This window comes from Pteropus alecto, unplaced genomic scaffold (assembly GCF_000325575.1).
Source record: "Pteropus alecto unplaced genomic scaffold, ASM32557v1 scaffold71, whole genome shotgun sequence".
Lineage (NCBI taxonomy): Eukaryota > Metazoa > Chordata > Mammalia > Chiroptera > Pteropodidae > Pteropus > Pteropus alecto.
The window spans coordinates 20,630,142-20,636,231 of record NW_006433024.1 but is presented as its reverse complement, the minus strand read 5'-3'; the positions used below and the strand labels follow the sequence as shown (position 1 = coordinate 20,636,231).

General features: G+C 41.3%; 1 pseudogene; it reads right to left on the bottom strand.

Moving 5' to 3' along the window:
• Positions 1 to 6,011: 6,011 nt before the first annotated feature.
• Positions 6,012 to 6,090, bottom strand: part of LOC102896601 — a 1,332-nt pseudogene continuing 1,253 nt past the window's right edge.

The window sequence follows — 6,090 nt, the reverse complement described above, 5'->3', positions numbered from 1 at the left end:
TAAATAATAATAATAAACTTAAAAAATAAAAAAGGAAGACGAGCATACAAAGCAATGAAAATTCATCAGGAGAAGGGCAAAGATAAAGCTGGAGGCAGAATGTAGGACTAGTTCATGAAGCCCAGTTATGGACTTTGGGGTTTATCCTACAGACAATGGGGAATCATCAGAAACACTAGTCAATTGGAAAGCAAAAGAGGTTGGACTAGTGTTAACAGACCAGAGGAGGGGTGACCGACTAGGACACGAATACCTCACCGGATGATGTATGGCAGCAAGGAGAGTGTTACCGTCTCCGTGTTAGGTATCACTCCATCGCCTTCGAATGCTTTTGTCTTTCTCCTGTAGCTTTCTTTCATTCCATTTCCTTTTGCTCTCTTTTCTTTCTTGGTCTGCAGAACAGCTTCCTTGCCACCCTGCCTCCCTTCGGAGTCTTCGGAATAGCTGTCCCCTGGCACTCAGCTCCCCCTCTTACTTCTGCTTCCTCCTCCTGTTTCTCCTTCTCCACCTGGTCACAAATTAATGGCGATCTTGTTCCTTCCCAAGGATCCGAGTCAACCCCTGTACGATTCTTCTCCTTACGATACCTTCCTCTCCTCCCATCACATGTGCCCCCGCAAGTGGCAACAGAAGGACAAACCATCCCTCTGCCCAAAGTGCCCACTTATGCTCTGACACAACATTCTCTGCAATCCAGCCTTCCAGCCCCTCAGGGCATCACCAAAAATGTGCACTGACTGACTGCAGACTCTCTTGGTCCATGCTGGATTTTGTCCAAGGTGAATGAGTTCTGTGTATAGCAACACAGCCCCTTGTACAATGAGACTCCAGGGCACCTGAGACCTAGAGTCAGGTGACATCCACTCATGTCACAAAGCTTCCTTTCACCAGCAATGGGGACAGGTTGAGGTGATTAAGAACCATCATGAACCAGAAGGGAATCACTGATAGAGTTTATGATTACGGAGACAAAGAGAGGGCCAAGGCCAGCCAGAAACTCTCTGATCAGCTGGGGGATTTTACCAAGAAGCCACTCATGGAAGAAAGCACTGCTAGCATGCTGGCTCCTGGGTTTATATTCAGGTTTTTTCGGTCATATCTATGTGATATCTAGAAAATTCTTTAACCTCTCAGAGACTCTAGGTCCAAATGTAGCATGGAATTAATACCTATGTCACAGGTACAGAGATAGGAAATCCATCTCCCCAATCCACACACCCTTATGGTCGAAGGCCCGCTTCTCTGAGGACATTTTGGAATCACAGTAATTTTCACGCCGAGTTATAATTGTTATGTAACCGTCTGCCCCACTACGCTATGAGATTCCTGCAGGCACAGATTATGTCTCACTATAATGCCACCTTTAGTGCTCACTTACGCACCTCCATGAAATAGCATTCAATGATTGCAAGTACGATGAAGGAAGACTGGATATAGATGTTCCCCAACCTTCTTAACACAGTATTAGGTACATTGTAGGTATTCAGTAAATATCCAAAGAACAAAGGTCCCCAAGAACTGAGACCACGCCTTCTCCACCCCGGAATCCCATACCTAGCCCTGTGCTTGCCTCCGTCAAAGACCAGATGATGGGAGAGCCCTTTGTAAAATGCCATGTGCTTCATAGCAACATTCCCTTTGCTTGAAAAGTAGACTCGCAATCGTTATGTAAAAGAATCACATGCTCACAAAACAAAACTCACCCCAGTGTTGCTGTGGTTTTGCTGTTCTCACCGCAGTTACCTTTTCTGTTCTGACCGCAGAGATGCAAACATGAGAACAGCCCTCAGCTCATGCAGGTTTCCCAGTTAGACCATCAGAAAGCTCCTCTCCGGAGCTGCCAGGTGGAAGATCTGCTCCCCCTGCAGCATCAGGCTTGGGAATGCTGAGACTAAGCCACTGGGCTCAATTCCACCTGCTTTAAAACCAGAACAAAGTAGAATGGCCCTCCCAAATGTTCCACAGAGAAATAAGAATCCTGGAAGCTGAGCCTCGAGTTCAAAGTGCTTGAGAGCTCCAGAGGGTAAGGCATGATGAGCAAGAGATCGGTCCCCAGAGAGCCATACCTTTCTTCTCCCTAATCAGGTAGACTACCTCATGGGAAGCAAGACCTGGTCCCTAAAATCTCAAACCTCCTTGTAGGTAACATACCTTCAGAAGTCAACCGGAAATGTGAAAAAATTAAACTCACCCAATGTTTACAGGGCACTGACTCTGGATAGGGCTCTATGCTGTTCAGAAGTCAGTTTAATATGGCTCTTGCTTATCGTGGACTCAATCAGGTGGCTTTACACAAAATAACACCATTCAAAGGATGGGGCCAAGGAACATAAGCCTGAAGTTTCAGGAAGCGGATAGCACTTCCCTTGCTTTTGTTATGATGAGGGTATATATTAGTGGTTCTTGACAGGGTGTAATTTTGACCCCTAGAAGACAGGTGGCAATATCTGGAGCCATTTTTCATTATCACGACCTGGGCGGGGCAGGAGTGCTATTGGGTAGAAGACAGGGATGCTATAAAACATCCTACAATGCACAGGACAGACCCCACAACAAAAATTATCTGATCCAAAAATCATACCACTGCTACTGAAATGCCCTACTATAGATGAAAGACAAATGACCCTGAACTGATAATTACTGAAACTCGGTATTGGTTACAGGTGAGTTCATTACCATGCTTTGACCACAACTGTATATGTGTCAAGTTTTCTGTAATAAAAGGTTTACAAATCCTATCATAGCACTTTGTAAGATAAATGTGCTCTGCACTGGTGTTACTCGCCAATGTCATTAATTCAGCCTGGATTAAAATCAAATGTCAAGTGTTAACAGATGGTTAATAAGAAAGTAATGATGAGGTATTTTAAGATTTTTTCTAAAGGTTTCAATATAATTGCTTTTGAGAATACAAATACTGAATTAACTATTATCCTTTACATAGAAAAAAAAAAAAACACAAGCCAAATGATTACATAAAAACTCCAACTATTTCAAACCTGTATGTATTCCATAATATGTCATCATGAAGTTGAGTTTCTGTGAAAATCCTGTCATCAAAATATTTTCTATAGTGAAAGATTTGGTTTAAGAAATCTAAGGTAGATAGATTATTAAACATGAGTCCATGAATGTTTGTTATAGAAAACTATAATTATTAAAATATGTGTGGTATAGAATTGTGTTTGTTCACCTGAAGTTATAAATTGCCTTTTTCATAAGAGTTTGATGTTATTTCCTAACCCGGTAAAGATTAACTCATCAACTCTGGCATACTTCTCCAGTTCCAATTAAACCCCACCATCATAAAAGATGTACAGTTTCTTTAAGAATTAGGACTGTGTCTATACACATTCTTCCTTGCAAAAACTTATTTGCAAGTAAAACGAATGAATCGGTCAGCTTATGCTTCTTATTAATTTAAAAATAGGGATGTCAAAGAATGTTTACAGCAGAGCTTATTCACAACAGACAAAAACTGAAATCAACCCAAATATCTATGAACAAGAGGTTTATTTTAGTTGTGGTATGTTTATGTTTAGAAGAACAAACTACTGTAACTCACAACACGATGAATCTCAAAAACATTATGTTAGGTGAAAGAAGCCGGACACATAAGGGTACATTTATAAAAGTTTAAGAATGAGTTAAACAGAAACCGTGATGATAGAAACTAGATCAGCAGTTGCCTCTGGGGAGTAGAGACTACCCAGAAAGGGCCATGAAAGGAGGTTCTGGGGTGACAGAAATATTCTACATCTTAGTTGGGATGTGGTTACTCGATATATGTTTGTCGAAACTCACTGGATTGTACACTAAAGGTCTGTGCATTTCATGACATGTTACCTCAATTAAAATTTTACCTCAGTGAAAGAAATAAAACCTGGCTGGGGCAGAGGGCCACGATGGAGGGAACACCTGGTCTGGGAGTCAGAATACCTGAGCTTGTGCCCAAGACTTCGTGCCTGATTCATTCAGGAGCAGAGATTGCGAGAGTCCCCCAATGCTTATTTTCTCCTTCTTCCTTCTACAGTACTAGGACCTCTGAATTTTTATCTGGGCACAAGCCCACCTGGACTAAAGATTACATTCCACAGCCTCCCTTACAATTTCAAAGGAGAGGACATGCACTTATTTTGTCCCTTCCTCTTTCCTGATGACAGGAATGCTGCCATGAGGACTGGAGTCCTACCGGACATCTTCAGCCATGAGGCAACTCTAAGAATAGAAGTTGTAAAGGATGGAGAAACAAGATAGGGTCCCCTTCCATCCTGAAGTGTCTACTTCCTGGCTTCTATCTTGTATGAGATTCTGTTCCTTGCAACTAAAACCTAATCTAAATGATTTTACTCTCCAAAAATGTAGATTGGGAAGGATTAATTTATTTTCTATTTACAGCGAGGATTGCTATGAGACTCCAATGAAATAATGGATGTGCGAGGGCTGTGAAACATGCACAAGGTGTGAGGCAAATACGAGGAATATCAGTTATTCTACTAGTAAGTCCCAATGTGACTCCGGGTATTTCCATGCAGTTTGGAGAGTTGGTAAGTTTTATTACAAGATAATATATTAACATTACTTGTATTCACAAGAAGTTCTGTTTCCAAATTATCTCATGTCTGGCACAAGCCTTCCCCAAGTGATGAAGGGAAATAACATTGACAACATTCCGATATCTTTTATTCATTAAGCAGTTATCGAGTGCCTACCCTGTGTCACTCATTACATTAGGTACTAAAGCAGAGCAATTCACCTAAAATCAATTCACCAACTAGAAATTTGCAGAGAACTAAATTACCAACAATTAAGTGACAGAATGAACCAATTCAACAATTTAGCTATTAGGCAGATGACCAAAGACCTACTTTCACTTCCAATCAGCTCTACAGCTTTCACTCTTAATTAAGAAGCCTTGAAATATTTGAATGGCAAACACGCGGAAAATCAACATTGAATGAACCTAGATCAACAAATGCATGTCACATAAATGAACAGTTGAGCTATGCTGACCTGGCAGAAATTCACGGACACCATTTCTAGATAGTTCCAATCAAGGGCAATACCTTCAGGGCATCAGGAAGGACACATCCATGTTCAAGTTCAACATAATCTTTATGGAATGTGAGGTAAGCATACCAAGGCTCATAAACATTAACCATTTTTAACCCAATTTGCTGACTTTTCTGCTCTCCATTGCTAAATGCATGTGCTAGTTCAACTATAGAGAGTTTGTGCTATGTGCCAACCACAGATCTTCAGCAGCATATGACAATCAGCATTTATTCTCCTATCTCTTCTTGTGAGCATAGAATACCTGAAGGTGCTGTAGCCACGTTGAAGCCATGAGGGGACAGGAAAGAGAACTGAAGAGGCACAACCAAATGTTCTGGCATCACAGAATTAACAAACCAACCCTGGAACCACTGGCCTCCAAACTTCTTGTCAGTAAGCGATAAATGTTACTATGGCTTAAGCTAGGGGTTGGTGAACTTATTCTATCAGAGTTACATAGTAATTATCTGGGGTTTGCAGGCCATGCAGTCTCTGCCACAATGACTCAGTTGTGCCACTATCACAAAGGCTGCCAGAGATTTAAAAAAATAATAATAATGGGTATGACTGTGGTCCAATACCACCTTATTTATGAACACTAAAAGTTGCAGTTCATATAACTTCCATGTGTCACAAAATATTATTCTTCTTTGGTTTTTTTTAACCATGTAAACACTTAAAAACCTTTCTTAGCTCACAAGCCACACAATGGGCTGGATTTGGCTTAAGCCATATCTCGGTGCCCAGATGACAACTCTGTAGAAAAGGGAGGATCGTATAGAACTGTTCAGATTAAGATATTAATGGTTAATAATAGCCAGAGAGATTTCCATTCTAACTATACCCTACTCCCGTGAAATAAAGTTCCCATTGCAGATTTTCAGACGTTGCGATCAAGTTGTGGGGAGTGAAGGTAATGAATAAAGTAGAAAAGCTTTCTCGGGACTCTCACGAGATTACACTGATGGGGAGGGGAAAGGCAACACATAGACTTCTGTCTCCACGTGCCACCATCTTTCCACCTACAACAGCAAG